Below are 16,818 nucleotides of genomic sequence, written 5' to 3' on the forward strand. Positions count from 1 at the left end.
AGCTGCTGGAAATGTTGACTTGTTAATAGCGATCCCTGGCTAGATTAATTTAACTACTGACACCCAGGGCAGCACTGGAGAGGAATTAAGGGAAAGTCAATGCCCAGATGATTTTACAGTCTAAAAACCTATTTCTGCACATCCTTGCTCACACAAATAGCCCCATTGATTTAACCAGGATTTATAGAATTAGCCCTTTTGTCCAATAGCACTATGCATTTCTCGAGATAGGCTTGTTTGCTGCCATCAAGGAGCCAAGCAAGTGAATTTGGTGCCCGCTATAGTTAGAGCTTCAGGGCTTAGATTAAAAGAACCAAAATAGATCTGGAGCATTTAATCCAGAGGTTATTCCTGGGGTTTTGGGTACGTGCCTATTTGGGATTAAAATCTGCAGAGGGGATCCTACAATCATCTGGATTTTAAAAATGGCTGAACTACCCCCATATAGCCAGGCCGAGGGAGAGGTTCTTAGGGAAGGGAAATGTCTGATCTTAGTGTGTGGCAGGAAAGCCCATGGCAAGTCATTCTGTAAAGCAGGGGAGAAAGAGGCAGCTTCATTCGTCGCTTGGGGAAAAAGCCAGCGGGACTCAGGAGTGAAATCAGAAGAGCTGGGCTGGTGGTGATGAGCAGAGCTCTACCCTTGCTATCCCTCTTGCTGTCCCTCTCTAATCCTGCTATGTGTGTGTGTGTGTGTGCGTGTACACATCCCTTCAAGCCCTGGAGAAAAAAGGGTCGGCTGTGACGCTGGCCCAGAAGCCACACAGATTGGAAGCTGCGATGGGGGCGGGTCTGGGCTGCTTTAATCCTGCCTCCACTGGGATTACTGGGTAACACGGTCCTGTAATCTGCACAGTAGCTCTGAGCGCGCAGAGCTATCTCCCAGCAGAGGAAATCGGCAAGTTGCGCCCGCTTTCCCCAGCGCAGAACAGAGCAGCCAGTGTTTGGGGGGCGTAGAGGGAAGAAGCAGGTAAGTGCCAGCAAACTTGTCTTCTGTTTTCTCACACTGGCTGTGTTTTTCTTTTTCTTTTCTCTTGAAATTGCTTCCTATAAACCTGCTTTACAAGTTTTTTTAAATGTGCAAAACTCTTCAATTTCCAAACCACCCTGAAACAGTGAGAACTCTTCCAGCCAAGCCAGGCTCATCTCTCCTGATCTATTCCGGCTGTTCTAATCTAACCTGTCCTGGTCTAAATACTGCTACTCTTTCTACTCTCAGTAATACCTGCGTGGGATGGGGTTAGAGCTTTTGACGTATGTGCAAGGGGGTTAGGAATAGTGTGTGTGTGCCGAACACTGATATTTGTGCACTATGTGGAGGGCGAATTGTAGGTCCAGGGAAGCTGTCTTTATCTTCCACTTCCCCCTCCCCCTCGCCCCCCATTCTTTATTTTTACCTCTTCTGTAGTCTCTCTCTGGCTTTCTCCTAAAACTCTTTTAAACTGCCCTGATGGTTTTATTGCCAGGGTCAACAGCCCCAAGATATTATAAACACTCACATTGCTTTCCTCACTTGCAAAAAGACAGCTGCAGGACTATATAATAGTATAATTCACCATGTGCTCATCTTAACATACAGATCCTAGCTCTCTTTCAATGTTGTGAACTATACAAGCCAATGCATGTGGGCCAAACCTGAAGCTACAGCAAAGTTTGCAGGTGACAAGAGCTGGAGTTCTAGTGTGGGTCTTGTTTGGGTTTTTTTCATTCTTAACTCCTTGTGATCTATAAAAATGTGTGAAGCATCAGAAAGGAGCCGGTGCTAAGCCAGGTTTGCTGCACTGGAACATAGTGCCCTGCCTTTGGGCAAAATCTTGGAAAGTGCCTTATGCTGTGTGAGCTGGGTGGGCCAGCTGTTGCCAGTGATCGCTGGGTTGCACGCATTTAAAAAAACCACACCTTTTTTCCGCTTTAATTTTTAATTGGGCATGGGAGTTACATGTCTCCTAGCTCTGGGAACTGTTGCAGCATAGATCAGGTGTCATTGCTCTGGACTGAGACAGGAGGTTCCCGGTCAGCACACTATTTGAGAACACCAGGTTCTTGCACATTGCACTGGGAGACAGAGAGAGTCTTTGGCATTCGATTTCACCAGCAGCAGCAGCATGTGTGTCCTTGCTGCATGTCACTTGGTGGGCTCTCTGCAATCGGGGTATTGAGGTGTGGCTGTCAGGACTCTGGGCAGGCTCAGAGGGGGTCACTGAGTGCAGCAGGCTGGATGTAATTTGACTGTCGGAGCTGGCTCAGTGTAGGTGCTGTGGCCCAGGCTGTCTGTGGGGAGCAGGTGGGATGTGCCTGGATTTGCCTTGCCCTGAGCAGGGTATTTATAGAGCCTGGTTGCTCAAGGAGCCATCAGATGGCTAGGGGGAGGCAGGGGTGGCACATTGCATTCCCCTTCTGCCCACATGCTCCAACTGCCAACCAAGCACTTTTCATCACTGTGTCCACTTCTAACTCCACCCTTCACCCAGCCAGTGATTTGCATAGCCATGCCCATTAGCCTTGATTATAGAGGGGCACCAGGGAGAGCTTGCCCCATCCCCACTTTTAGCCAGCCAGGGGAAGGGGGTGCCTAGTACAGGAGAGGCCGGGTGGAGCCAAGCGGGAGCAGTGCTAAGTGTGCTTGGATTGCTGGAGCTGGGATCTCCCATCCCCAGTGACCAAGCCAGGCCCGTTCGATGATCATTCACATTTGCCAGCTGACCCCCCGATATGCAGCCAGCTCTGGGGTAAAGCAGCAGCCAACAGCTGAGGAAGAAGGGGTGATTTTGACTCCAGGCACCAAGGCAAGTGCCTGCTCTTCAGGGAAGGGCTGGGGGATCCCACACTGATCGGAGAGGGCCTTGTTTGGTCTAAAATCCTTCCCCAGGTGTGGGGAACAGCGCAGTGGGGCTGGTCCCCCGTTGCCTTCCCCCTTGGGCCGACGTGGGTGTGAGAGACTCCCACGCTGCTCTGGAGGTGCGGCGCAGCACTCGCGTCACACTGCATGCCAGCAGATCAACATGGCAGCATCTCACACTTGCATCCCACGGTTGAGAATGGCTGCATCAGGGGAGGCCAACCCAGGACCGGGGCATAGGGGTGGTGGTGGGGGGGGGGTCAGCAGTCAGTTCCACTGACTTCAGAGAGCTCCGGCTCAGGGCCAGATGGCTGAGTCTGATCAGCCGGGACTCAGGCCTCTGGCTCCAGGGTGTGTGTGTGTTTCACAGCCAGGGGAGCAGCCCCCTTTGGGTAGGGGGCTATCAGATCTGCTCTGCAGCCAGGGTCACCTCCCCTCTCACCGCTCAGAAGAGGGTCGGGCTGGCCACACTACAGAGACAGGTGTCTGTTGTCCTGCTGGGCCAGGGGCTACCACAACCACAGGTCCTGTAAGGGGACCCTGCGCCGGAGCAAGCCGGAGCTAGGGCTAGTGCACAGGCCATGCGTTCACATGCTCAGCCCCAAACAAGGACCCCTTGTTTCCAGCTGGAGACAATTAAAGGGCCATGGCCGGGGCAGGGGGTGTCTAACTACTTTACTCGGCTCTTCCCATGCCACCCTTCATCTGAGTCTCTCGGGGCCTCCTGGTGCTCATGTGTGACCACACATCCACCTTCACACTCGGGGTGGGCAGCCCCATCTCAGAGGTGAGAGGAGTCCCTGCGAGGTGCCAGAGCCAAGCCTGCTCCCATCCCAGACCAAGAAAGGAACCCAGGAATCCGGGCCCCCAAGGCTTGCTTCTAACCACCAGACCCAGCTTGCCTCCTGTAGCTGGGACTAGCACCCAGACTCCCAGTCTCTTGTGCTGGTCACTAAACCCCACTCCCCTGTGACAGCTGGGATTTTCTAGACCAGGAATCAAGCTGCTCTATCCCCTGCTTTAACCGCCTGACCACAACCAATTGCCCTGTGACTCTGCCCCCCGGCCTGCTCTGGTACAGAGCCTGGGGCGGGTGGGGACACCTTTGATCAGCTCTGCCCTTCCCTTTCCCTGCTCCATCCCAGAGCTGCCGCAGCAGCTGCTGGCCAGCCTGGCTGAAGGCAACGATTTGGGGCCCAGAGCTGGGAGTTCAGAGCTGCTGGGGTTTCAGCTGTATCTACACCCACTGGCTGCGGCTGTATCAAATAAACATGCTACACCAGGGCCTTTCTTTGGTGGATTTGTCGGGAGTGAAGCGCTGGGGTCCCACAAAGTTTGTTTTCTCAGTAAACCATTCTCCAGGCTGAGTAATAGCCAGCATGGTGGGGAGCTGGGGACCCGGCGCCCGCTCACCTAGGCTGGCCCTGGCATGCTGGGGGCATGTGAGGTTTGGCTGCCACTCATGCGCCCCCTGCCGCGCAGTGCTGCTGACACAGAGATTTGCTAACAGTCGGGTCCTTCGTGTTCACCCTCAGGTCCCCTTCACATTCCACCAGGGGAATGTCAGTCGGGCCCCGGTTCCAGGGGTAATGCCTAAACCAAACAGTGTTCTAACCCCCATCTCCCCTCGTTTGTTATCACTTCCCTGAAAGGGCCGCATGTCTGCATCTGTCACCTGCATTCCGGTCGCCTCTGGGATACTGGAATGAGGCCCACGCCCCACTGTGCAGGTGCTGTGTGTATACACACACACACACACCCCCCCCCCTAGCCCCACCCAACGTAGGCTAGCTAGGCAAAGGGTGGGAGGGGAAACAGAGGCACAGCAGGGAGCATTCACCCAGTAGGGCAAGGGGAGAACCCACATGTCTAGGATCAGTCATCCAAGGCAGAAGGCTGACCTAGTGGTTAGGACAGGTTCCGTTCTGGGCTTGGCTCCAAACTTGGGCCTGGCCTATGTTAGATCTAAGGTAGGGTGTTAGCTAACACATGCTACCAAGTCTAGCCTAGACAGTGGCAGTGGGCCGTTAGTGTGTGTTCAACTGGTTTGATTAAAATCCAGGCCTCCCCCAGGAATGGACAGGACTGGCTGAGATCACATCCAGGGGCTGATGTCTCTCCTAGCTTCCTCCAATGTACAGCCTGTCTGAGGGAAAATGGCCTGGAGACCCCAATGGCTGGGGCGGATCCAGTCCCGTGACACCCCTGAGGGGTGGTGCCCTGGTCCAGTCCTGCTGGCGTCCACAGTGGGCTCATTTCTCCAAACCCCGACGGGGAAGTTTGCATCTAACCTTGAACCCAGCAAAGAGCCTGATCCGAGTGGTGGGTCTCAGGCTCAGCCCCTGCTGGCCTAGCCTTTTATTATTGTAGCCCCAGACATGGCCCAGGCCCCCACTGGGCCAGGCTCTGTACAGACACAGCACAAAGAGCTGGCAGCGTCAGTGCTAAGCTGGGCCACTTGCCTGAGACCAATCATCTGAGTTAAAGGGTTAGACGCCTAAATCCATATGTCCCGGGCATGTTACACACCCCGGTCTGCAGAAGCGGGGTCTGCACCAGCCCCAGCTCCGGAGCATGGCTTCTCTAGTGCAGGATCCAGAGGGCCCCAGTCCGAACTCCACTACGCTGGCCAGCAGCTGTCACACAGGCACCTACGGGAGTCGCTTGTGGCTCAGGAGTTGAGCACCCACTGCTAGCAATGGCAAAACTCCCTCTAAGTGCAGGCCCAAGCGAGGTCAGATCTCACCCCTTTCCCCGAGGCAGCAAGTGAGCTCCCTGCTGGCCATTTGCATCCCCTGCAGCAGGCTCCATCCCTACCCACTCTGCAGCGGGTTACCTACCCGCCTGGCCTGGCCCTGGCTGGTCAAGGCTGCCTGTGATATTGGCAGCTGATGCAGGCTCCTTCCTCCTGCTCAGTCACATTCAGGGGAAGGAGCTAATGTTGCTGGAGCATGTGTCTGGGTCTTGGGGGCAGCTCCCGCCTGCGGGAGGTTTCCCAGGACAGCATCTGACAGCTGGTGGCTCCTGCTTTGCAAGTATCCCATGGGTTCGTGTCACCCCGGCTGAGGTTACTGGGAGGTGGCTTCAGGGGTAGGCACCACATAGCCCCCCAGAGTCCCCTGGGCATGGGGAGGAGGTGCTGGGGTGGCCCCAGCTGTCCCAGGTGCTGGAACGCCATGGCTGTCTTTGCTGTTCTCCTAAGAAGGCAGTTGCCATCAGTCCATGTTCTCCCAGGCCCTCCTTCCCTCGTCCTCGCACGTCCGAGTCCCCCTCAGAGCCAGGCTGCGTCATCGACTAACACAGCTTCCTGCCCTGTTGGGTGGGTTTAGTGCCACGGGGAGGAGTGACGCTAGGTTAGCGGGGGCTGGCGCTTAGAGCAGGGGGATCTGGGGCCCACGCTGCCAGGGTTCAATTTCCCACTCTGCCACTGACTCACCATGTGATCGTAGACCAGTTGCATAGAATCATAAATTATCAGGGTTGGAAGGGACCTCAGGAGGTCATCTAGTCCAAACGCCTGCTCAAAGCAGGACCAATCCCCAATTTTTGCCCCAGATCCCTAAATGGCCCCCTCAAGAATTGAACTCACAACCCTGGGTTTAGCAGGCCAATGCTCAAACCACTGAGCTATCCCTCCTCTCCTCCTCTTCCCTGCTGTGCCTCAGTTTCCCTATCTATAACATGGGGTCATGGCTTCTCCTGCCTTTACCAGTGGTCCAGGGCAAGTCCTGCAGAGAAATACAGAAGAACCCCGCCCACAGCCTACCTTGCTGGTACTGCGATCCTGGGCATGAGCTGGAGGGAGCGTTCCTGTCGGATCCCTGCCTGGGTGGGCTCAGGCACGGACAGCAGGTTACCCCTCTCCTAGCCTGTGGCAGCCCCTCTCTTGTATCCCTGCAGAGCTGGGAGGATCTCGGAGGGCTCTTCTTCCCTGGGAGATTGGGGCATGGCCCAGGGCTGGTTCTGGATGCCAGCTCCAGTGAATCCCATTGCTGGGATGGGTAGGGTTAGGACCTGCACCCATGGCAGTGTCTGGCTGGAGTGTGACACATGCCATGGAATGGGGGGGCTCTGCCCTGCTTCTAAATAGGCCAGTGTGGCAAGGTGCCAAGGGAGCTCCAGTGGCTGGGAGACCCAGTGGCTGGGAGACCCGGCTCGTCGGCTGGAACGGGTGTGGGGATGCACGGGAGCACCATGGCCTGGCTGGGCACTGAGGGTTTGAATCCACCCCCAACACGCCTGTTCCGCTTTCAGGCTTTCCGCGATGCTGGGAGCAAAGCTTTGGTGGGTTTGCCCATGCAGGTGTTTTGCGGCTCACTGCACTACGTACGAACCCCGTGCGCTGGGCTGGCCTCGTCTCTTGTTCAGTGGCTGCAGCCATGAGTGCACGTCCCTGCTCATCAGCGTGCCCTCGCTGATTATCCAGAGCAGCTGTGAGCTCTTTTGCGGCTCCCCCTCGCTAGGATTAGATTTCCTCTCCAAGGGCAGCTCAGGACATGGGGAGTGAGGCTGTGCATCCAGCCCTTCCCCAGGCGGGGGGACAGTCCTTGGCCAATCAGGGGAAAGGTTGGGATGCTGGCCCCGAACGAAACTCAGTGGCTGTGAATGGGTTGGCTATTAATCCCCTGGTGGGGAAGCTGACAGAGACATCCAGTGCCATGGCAGGATGATAGGGGCTAGGAGCCAGGACTCCTGGGTTCTCTCCCCAGCTCTGGGAGGGGAGTTAGTGGTGGGGGGGGGCTGGGAGCCAGGACTCCTGGGTTCTCTCCCAGCTCTGCTACTGGCTCCCTATGAGACTGGACGTTGCACACTCCAGTGGAGGTGAATGGGCTGAGCCCTTTGGTCAGGCAAAGCTCGGCAGCGTTCTCTGCATCAGGGCTTGGGGCCCGTAGCTGTGGAAGCTGCTTGGGGCAGGGACTATATCTTGGTGTGTGTCTTGCACAGTGCTGAGTGCACAGTAGCGGTAAAAGCCCCTCCCTGCTGCACGATTCAGTGGAACAGCTCCACTGGATGGGGAGGCATGGGTAGTGGGCGCTTGGGGGAAGCGCGGTGCACCCTTCTGGGGACGGGCCTGTTGGTTCAAGTGGCGCCTGTGGTCCGTGTCCCCCTCCGTGCCCAGCCCCCAGAGGAGATGGAGCTGTCACAGCTCATGCTGTAGCAGCTCCTCCTTTGCGCTCTGGAGCTCCCAGGGTGCTGGCCAGGTGGGTGGCTGTCGCCCAGAGGAAGGGTGGCGGCTGATCAGGGAATGAGGTGAGCTGGTTCTGCCACCGACTCCATTACACCTTGGGCAAGAAACACACAGGCTCAGCTCCCTGTCTGGGCAAGGGGGTGCAGAGCACTGCCTGGCTCCCAGGGATGCGAGGCAGACAGGGTGCTAAGAGATACTGCGGTGCTGAGAGAGAAACACGCCCAAGGTAGAGGAGGGGGGAGTTCCACCCACAGTGGATAAGGGGGACGAATTTTGTCTGCACCGAACAGCTGTTTGCAATTGGAGAAACCATTCCCCAACCCAGCTTTGGGTCACCGTGCTTCTTACATGCCTAGTTTTGAGACCAAAGGTCCGCCCCTCCGTCCCCTCCGGATCCGTCACCAAGGGCCGGGAGCAGCAGAATCTTCCCAGCCCCATCGGCCTAGTGGAGGGCAGAGAGCCTGGCCCAGAGTGGCAGTGACTGGCTCGGGGCTGGCTCCAGGCCACTCAACCACAGAGAACAACCCACATGTGGGCAGGATGATCCAGTGGCAGGGAACGCATGAGACCGTCAGACCCAGCGCGTGTGGCAGTCATGTCCGACTCTGTGTCCTCACTGACTGGAGACCAACTCAGGCACAGCGGCTGGGGAAGGGCTGAGATGGGGGCGTTCCTGGGTCTTCGTTTCTGCTCTGAGGATGTATTGCAACCTACTCAAGCCAGGATTCCAGCCCCGGGCGTTCAGTCTAGATTAGCTGGAGAAGTTAATGGGGGACTGCTGACAGCCCCTGGAGGAAAGGTGCCAGGAACCCCATGTGCTCATAGCTCTGGACAGGGACTCTGCAGACCTAGGTTCTGGCCCCAGCTCTGCCACAGGCTCCCTGTGTGATGTTGGGCCATGTACTGGCATCAGTGCCCATCTATGCATGTGGTTATAGCCCCTCTGGTCTCCCAGCCTTCGGAGCACGGTGCAGCATCCATGGTGCAGCATCATGGCGCGGGGGCAGCTGGATGCTGATGGGGGCCTGTAATGCTACTGTAATGAAATAGTGATCAAGGGCCCCGGGGGGAAGGGAGCTCTGCATGATTTATAGAGGAGTTGGGCTTGACTGGCGTTGACAGGGCTGGCTCTGATTCCCGCACGGCAGCTGCTGCGCCACCCTGGCTCTGCAGCCTGCATGTGCTGCCAAGCTAGAGACCAGATTCCACCGGCAAAGCAGCATTTACCTTCTCCCTCCTGCAGGGGGCACGGGTATCTCACCTCCCACCATGCCTGAGGGCCCGTGGGTGCCAAGGGGTGAGGGGGAGCTCCGTCCCATGGGCCAGCAGGGGGCGGGATGTCGGTGGGAAGAGGGGGACACTTTGCTGGAGAAAGCGTGTTGGGGACAGGGGCTGCAATTTGCCCTGGAGCAGTGGGACGAGGGCAAAGTTCATGCCCCAGCTAGACCCCACTGAAGCCCTAGTTTGAGGAGAAAGGTGGGGGCCAGGCCTCAGCTGGTCCCTCTGCCCGGACTAGATTGCACCCGAGCATGTGGGCGAGGGCAGAGGGAGTGACCCGAGCAGCTGACAAACAGATTCAAGTCTTGGAAGACAAGAGAAAACCAGCGGGGGACGGCAGAGTCACTGGGGAGCCAGGAACGCAGGCAAAGGGATGAGTGTCCCAGTACCTGCTGGAATGCGGAAGCGGATCTCTGAGCTGGATCCCCAGCAGGGGGAGGCATTAGGATGTATAGATGCCAGGCAGGCTGCCTGGTGGATTGTGGCCCCAGGAGCAGAAGAGGCCTAAGATACCAGTGTCGGCCAGCTGAGCCGTGGTCCCAGTGCTATTTATCAAGGGCTCTGCTAACACTGGACTCTAACCAGAGCAGAGCAGAGCCACTCACGAAGGCCTGGAGTGCCCTGGGCCCAGCCTCTGAGCAGCTTCCCCTGTGGGGTTGGCCCCAGCGCCAGGGAGCTGGCAGCACTAGGCTTCTCCATGGGGAGCTGTGGTCTCTTCCAGGCAAAGGCTCGAGCTGTCTGTGTGCACTGAGTGCCGGGGAACCCTGCTGCTCCAGCATGCCACAAGGAGGCTTTCTGCATGAACCGGGCCATAGCGGGGCTCTAATTACTACAGCCTGAATGCTGAGAGTTCCCTCTCTCTTCTCACCTAAGAAGCTCCTGTGGGAGGTGTGAAGGGTTTCCCTCAGGGTGTCACTTGGAACTGGGATACCACTGAGCCCTCTGACCCACCAGCCTGGGCTCCCTCTCACACTGTGCTGTTATGACAAGCTGCAGAGCCGCTCCCGGTCCTACACTTCCACCAGCATTCACACAGGTAGGGACACACCCAGCTGCAGTTACATGCTGGGTCTCTGACCAGCCCCTGCATGAAGCAACAATAGAAAGGCTACAGCCAAGATAACTCCCAGCTCCCCAGGCACACCCCCACTCCCCCCCCGGAGCATAAACCCAAAATTATATCATCTCTTAGAGTTCACCTCACCCTCAATGTGGAGGGGAATATGCAGCAGCCCCCAGAGCTAAGATTCCCAGGGACTTCACTGCAAATTTATTGGTTTAGATTAAAGCATAAAATAAGTTTATTAACTACAAAAGATAGATTTTAGGTGATTATAAGTGATAGCAAACAGATCAAAGCAGATTACCTAGTGAATAAACAAAACACAAACTAAGATTAACATACTAGAAAGATAGGATGTGAATTATGTTTCTCACCCTGAGAGATGGTACAAGCAGGTTTCAGATTCTTAAGTGACAAGCTGCACTTGCTTTACAGCTTGGAATCCCCACGTCTTTCAAACACAGGCTAGAAATCCCTTTAGCCTGGGTCCAGCACTTCTCCCAGTTCAGTCTTTGTTCCTCAGGTGTTTCCAGGAGTCCTCATGTGGGGAGTGAAGAACAACAGATGATGTGACTCCCTGCCTTATATAGCTTTAGCATATGGCAGGAACCCTTTGTCCCAAAAAGTCAATTTGTGGAAAAACACTGACATCCCAAGATGGAGTCCAGAGTCATGTGGTCTCATCACATGTCCTTGCTGAGTCATAGCAGCCATTACTTACAGACTGGAGCATTCTCAGGAAGGTTCACCAGGCCAGGGATAAGTTTCTTCTAAGGCCTATTGTTTTTCCTAATGGCCCATTACCCTGAATAGGCCCTTCGCCACCATCTATCTAGACTGGAAGTTCCTGCCTAGTGGGCGTTACCCAGGCGTAACTACATGTGAAAGACAGATACATAGTCAATATTCATAACTTCAGATACAAATAATACATGCATACAAATAGGATAATTATATTCAGTAAATCATAACTTTTCCAATGACATCTTACATGACCCATCTTGCATAAAATGCATCATAATTATGCCATAATCATATCATAATAATATTGCTATGAAGAATATGGGGTGCGGTGTCACAGCAGTGAGCAAAACAGCCTTGCTGATTCAGTGTCCTCCATCCTCATCTTGTGCTAATTTCACACCATGGCTGTCATGGCGCTGACTCCTGATTCACACCAGAGTGCTTGGAATCGGCCTATTTGTTGGCTGGGGTCTAAGCTGGTAAAGCAGCTGCCTAACTCCCCTGATTTTATGGCACATCTTGTGATATTTGGTGTTTCTTTTCCTCAAAGCCCCAGCTCCTGGAGTCCTGGGATTAGGTCAGACTCTCAGCTGGTGTTTTTATAAGTCAATAAGAATCTGGCCCTCGTGGAGAAGAGCTAGAGAACGTGACCCCTAAAGGATCAAAACTGGAAGGAGAATGGAAAGGACCCATAATGGATTAAAATCTTTAAATTTATTTGCATTTAAGCCAATCTCGTGACTGTGGGAACAGAGATTCCCCCTCTTCTCCCATCCAGATAACAGCCTTTCAGAGCAAAGGCACTGATCAGTGTTTATGCTACTGCCCAGCTGGACTTTGCCTGAATCAGAGCCCAGCCCAGCTGCCCCCAGAGCGATGGGAAGACTCCCATTGACTGCACCAGAGGTGGGAGCAGGACTTTGGCTCCTGCTGGGTTACAGGCAAAACCCAGGATTAGGGGCTTTGTGGGGGCCAGCTGAGCCCTAGCTATGGACAGAACCAGCTAGTGAGGATAATCTCTTGCATTTCTCTAGCACCTGCCTGGCACAGCACATCTCAAAGAGCCCATAGCTCCTGGAGACCAGGATTGCTGACCCAGCATTGAAATGCAGCCACCTCTGGGCAGTGACCTGTCAGCTGGTTTGCAGCACTCAGCAACACAGCTTGGCAGTCTCGGAAGAGAAGGAGAAGCATGGTCCCACTTGAAGCTGCAGGGAGTGTAGGAGGCAGACAGGAATGTCCGAATGGGCAGGGCAAGCCAATGGGGCTGCAGCCACACAGAACTGGGGTTACAAATCCCAGTTCAGGGGGAACACATAGATTCCATCTCCTGTGTCTGCCAGGGGCTGAATGAGCTGGGGAAGAGGGGCTGCCCAGCAGTTGGAAGGTGCGGGTTTTGCATTTACACCGGCTTCCTGCAGCAGGTATGTGTGTCTGGGGGAGGGAGGGAGTGCAGCTCTCCCCCTCTGTTCTGTCACGCCGATCTAATTCCTGGCACATCAGACAGGAAATCACTTGATTTGGAGCTTTGGTTGTAGATGAGACAACATTTATTGCTACCACTTAGGAAAATTCTTCTCACATTCCACCAAAGATGCGAGACCACCACCTCACTTGTCTGGTCCACGCCAAGGTTACCATTGAAACTCAGATTAGGTCAGACTCTCAGCTGGTGTTTTTATAAGTCAATAAGAATCTGGCCCTCGTGGAGAAGAGCTAGAGAACGTGACCCCTAAAGGATCAAAACTGGAAGGAGAATGGAAAGGACCCAAAATGGATTAAATCTTTAAATTTATTTGCATTTAAGCCAATCTCGTGACGGTGGGAACAGAGATTCCCCCTCTTCTCCCATCCAGATAACAGATTGCCCTGCGATCAATTTTTATTCACGTTTTCCTTTTCGTTCCCGTTCTGTTTCTGTGGCCTTCAGGTGCCCGCGGATCATTAATAAGCACTGGAGTTTTTCAGCACAGATCTCAGAGTGCTTCTTGCAGGTGGCCAGGCCCATTATCTCCATTTTACAGATGGAGAAACTGAGGCACATAGGGGAAATTATTTGCCCAGGGTCACCCACCTGGCCAGTGCAGAACCAGGAAGAGAACACAGCTTTCTGAGCCTCTGGCCACTCTGCCACGCTCCCTTTGGCTGACTTGTCTCTAACCCTAACACATCTGCTCAGGGGACTAAGGATCCCCTCCCCCTTGTGCAATCACATTAGGGTGGCAGCACTAGGGGAAAGCAGGGCTGTGACCGCTACTCCCCTGCTGCCAGCCATTGTCCCAGGATTGGGCCAGTAGTGCCCTGGTTCCACCCCCTCTAATTAGCCCCCCAGGGCCACAAGGGGGAGCCCACGGTAGATGGGTGTCTCAGAAGTACAGCGCCTCCTAGTGGGCTGACTGCGAGCACTGCACCTGCACTCTGCCACTAACGGCACAATGTAACGGCCTTCAGGAGCAATAAGGTGCATGCGGCAGGTGTTAGAGCCTCGAGGTTAAACGGCTGGGCTGTCTAGGCTATGAGGTCAGATGCTCCCAAAGCTTATCTCTTGGCTTTTCCACATCCATGTAGCTGGCGATTCATTCTCAGGCCACTCTGATGGGAAAAGAAGAAATGGAATATTAGCAAAGAAGCCAAGGTAGAAAACTGACCACTAGGAACATGGGGCTCTCTAGAGCGGCTCAGAGCCCAGACTGGTCTAGGACACTGACACTCTGTCCTGTCTCCAATGGGGGCCAGCACCAGCTGCTGCAGAGGAAGGTGCAAGAGACCCCCTTGTGACAGCTATGGAAGAATCAGTTTCTTCCTGACTCCATTAAGTTGGCCTGAAGCATGAAGCTCTGCTTGTGATCTGCAGGTGCAACTCCAGTGCCTGGAGCCAGCCGGCTGAGGGGCCTCAGTTGTTTCTTGTAGAAATGACTTAAGTGCCTGCCTAACTCCAGGTGAGGCGAACGATCCCTTTAGGGCACTCAGGTGGGCACTCCAGTTCAGTTCGCCCCTCTGCCGACTGAGAAGGGATTTGACCAGGGACCTCTGCCTTCAATTCTCTAGATTTTGGGCTATGGAGTGAGTCTAGGGTTGCTAGTGTCCGGTTTTCAACTGGAACACCCAGTCAAAAAGAGACCCTGGTGGCTCCGGTCAGCACTGCTGACTAGGCTGTTAAAAGTCCAGTTGGCAGCTCAGTGGGGAGCGGCCAGCATGTCCCTCTGGCTCCAAGGCGGAGGGGCGGCCGGGGGGCTCCATGCTCTGCCCCCGCCTGCCCCCGCTCTGCCTGCCCATGCTCTGCCCCCTGGCTGCCTCTCCGCTAGGAGCCAGAAAGACATGTCGCTGCTTCCCGGGAGCTGCCTGAGGCCAGTGCCACCTGGAGCCCACACTGCAATTATCCCTCTGGCTCCAATGTGGACAGACCTTCAGCCTCTCTCTCTTTCTGTCATCTCCTCTTGGTTCTTAGCAGCTTAGCTCTAACCTGGCCACCATGGGATCTCCGGCCTGTTCCCCAATCCCTCTCCCTAGCCAGCCCGCTACCTCCCCATCCCATGGGCGCCTGCCCCGTGCTCCACCAATCTGATGCTGCTTCCTCCATGATGTTTCTCAGACCCTGTCTTCTCTTTGGGTCCCAATGCCTGCTCTCCCACCTGGATGCCGCCCCTCCTCCCCTCATGCCCATCTTCCCGTGGTCTGTCCACATCACCCGCTCCATGCCACCACTGGCTCCCACCATCTCATCTTGCCCTGCTGGCCCCTTGCCTCTGCCCATGCTGCTAGCCTCACCCCCTGCCTGCTGTCTCACCAGTGTCTCCAGGCTCCCTCTCCCACTTGGAGCTTTGAAAAGGTCCCCTGGAGTGCGGTCACTGAACTGATCCATAAAGCTCCAACCCTCGCCTCCTCCGGCCCCCTTGTCAGGACCCACCGCTGCCACCCCACTCACAAGAACTCAGATGGAGGTGAGGCTGCAAGGCAGCTGAGCAGGAGATCAGCGGGCAGCCGGCCACAGATTTATGGTAACTAAGTGTTTTGTTTGGGAGTTGGAAAACATGATCACAATATTTGGGGTCAGGAAGGAATTCTCCCCCGGGTCAGATTGGCAGAGATCCTTGGGGTTTTCGCCTTCCTCTTCAACATGGGTCACTTGCAGGTTTAAACTAGAGTAAGTGGTAGATTCTCTGTCACTTGAAGTCTTTAAATCATGACTTGAGGACTTCAGTAACTCAGCCAGAGGTTAGGGGTCTGTTATAGGAGTGGGTGGGTGAGATTCTGTGGCCCGCAACGTGCAGGAGGTCAGACTAGATGATCATGATGGTCCCATCTGGCCTGAAAGTCTCTGAGTCTCTGAGAAACACTGGGTCTTTTATTTGGAGGTAAAAACTCAGCTGGGGATATGAGATTATTTTGGTTTGGTTTTGACTGTAATAGTTCCAGTTAGCACTCTTCAGCAGTAAATCTCAAAACACTTTACAAAGGAGGTTGGTGTTGTTATCCCCATTTTACAGATGTGGAAACTGAGGTATGGGGTGGGGACATGACTTGCCCAAGGTCAGCCAGCAGGCCCTTGGCAGAGCCAGGGACGAGAACCTGGTCTCCTGAGTCCCAGTCCAGTGCTCTGTCCACGAGGGCATGCTGCCTCCCTGCTGTAGACCACTTTTTTGCCCAAGGTCAGCCAGCAGGCCCTTGGCAGAGCCAGGGACGAGAACCTGGTCTCCTGAGTCCCATTCTAGTGCTCTGTCCACGAGGGCATGCTGCCTCCCTGCTGTAGACCACTTTTCTGCCATGTGAAATCAACTCTCTGCTCAATTTCTGACACACAAACTCATCCTATTTGATTGGGACTGATTTGGCATCTCTGTGAGTTCTTCATTGTGGGGCTCGTGCAGTGGTGCTGGAATACTTTTAATAGTGGGGGTGCTGAAAGCCACCCCCTTACCCCTGTCTGTGCCCCCCAGCCCCTCCCCAGCTGGGGCCAGGAGCAGGGCTATGTCTCCAGGATTGGGGTACCCGGACAGGAGTAAGGGGGCTGAGGCTGGGGCAACAGCTAGGGGCGGCAATAGGGCCGGCAGCCTGGACCCTGCGTGCCAGGACACTGCATAAAAACCTGGGAGTGCTGCAGCACCCCCCACGCCCCTAGTTCCCATGCCTATGGGCTCGTGGTGTTTACCCAGTCGGCTAAGAGGCTTGTAGAACAAGTAATCATCCCGAGTAATCATCCCGAGTCACGCTGTCTGAGCTCATGACATTCGCAAGCCAGTCTACCTGTGGTAGGCGGGATCGGCAACCTGCAGCCACCTGACAAAACACGAGATTGGTGGAAAATCATGAGACTTTTCAAAATCATGTTTTTACATTCTTAGTTTTCCCTTTTGGTTCTGGGCCCTTCAGGGGCAGGGGTCACGACTTTGCACTTTTGCTCTGTAGCTGTGAAGGCTAGAAATATTTCCAACAAAGAAAACGGAGATTTCCTCAGAACGAGAATAACAAGAAGTAATGGGCTTGATCTGCAGCAAGGGCAATTTAGGTTTGATATTAGGAAAAACTTTCTAACTTTCAGGGCCGTTCAGCTGTGGAACAGGCATCCGAGGGCGGTTGTGGAATCCCCGTCACTGAAGGTTTTTAAGAACAGTCGGACAAGCCCCTGCCTGGGCTGGGCTGGGGTGACTTGGTCCTGCCTCAGCGCGGGCGGCTGGACTTGACACCGTTCTAGGATTCTTTAATTGCATG

At 54.9% G+C, this 16,818-nt stretch overlaps 1 protein-coding gene across 2 annotated transcripts in view; it reads left to right on the forward strand.

Moving 5' to 3' along the window:
• Positions 1-845: 845 nt before the first annotated feature.
• Positions 846-16,818, forward strand: part of SLC38A3 (solute carrier family 38 member 3) — a 74,607-nt gene continuing 58,634 nt past the window's right edge. For both annotated transcript variants that reach the window (XR_012159893.1, XM_073352598.1), the window contains exon 1: positions 846-967. The gene's annotated coding sequence lies outside the window, so the exon portion shown is untranslated. The remainder of the gene's footprint in view (positions 968-16,818) is intronic.

This window comes from Lepidochelys kempii, chromosome 7 (assembly GCF_965140265.1).
Source record: "Lepidochelys kempii isolate rLepKem1 chromosome 7, rLepKem1.hap2, whole genome shotgun sequence".
Taxonomy (NCBI): Eukaryota; Metazoa; Chordata; order Testudines; family Cheloniidae; genus Lepidochelys; species Lepidochelys kempii.